The sequence below is a fragment of the Nannospalax galili genome, unplaced genomic scaffold (assembly GCF_000622305.1).
Source record: "Nannospalax galili isolate Female #2095 unplaced genomic scaffold, S.galili_v1.0 scaffold290, whole genome shotgun sequence".
Classification (NCBI taxonomy): Eukaryota; Metazoa; Chordata; class Mammalia; order Rodentia; family Spalacidae; genus Nannospalax; species Nannospalax galili.
This window is the reverse complement of record NW_008331486.1, coordinates 355,659-356,189: the sequence shown is the minus strand read 5'-3', so window position 1 is coordinate 356,189 and position 531 is coordinate 355,659.

Below are 531 nucleotides of genomic sequence, written 5' to 3'. Positions count from 1 at the left end.
GTGAGAAAACAATGATGGGGCGAGGCAATGTGAGAGATAAATAATGCCTAGCTAGTTTTGAAAACCAGAGGGAACCGTATTACTTCTACAGCTTACTGACAAATTATACACAGCAGATCAAGAAATACATGTCTAGGTAAGTTTTTTCTGGGAACAATTGGTCTTTGCCCAAGAGTTATCTACATGACACACAGTAATTAAAAGTACCAGACTGGTGGAACTAACCTTCTTGGATGTTTAACAGAAATACTTTGAGGCCTATACTAATTGGGTCAGAGGGACATAAAGGACACTTTTTGCTCCTTGCCGTCCTAGGTTGACTAGTTCCATGGGACTATGAGCATCTCTCAAATGTCCTGTAATTGTGGTGGGTTACCTGTCCTCTTGATCAAGGAGGCCGGGGAGACCCCATGAGATGGAATTGAACCAGTGTCCAGTCTACAAAATTAACATTTTTATGAGTTAAAATAAATGAGAATTGGGGCTTGAGAAATGATTCAGCAGTTAAAAGCACTGGGTGATCTTTTAGGG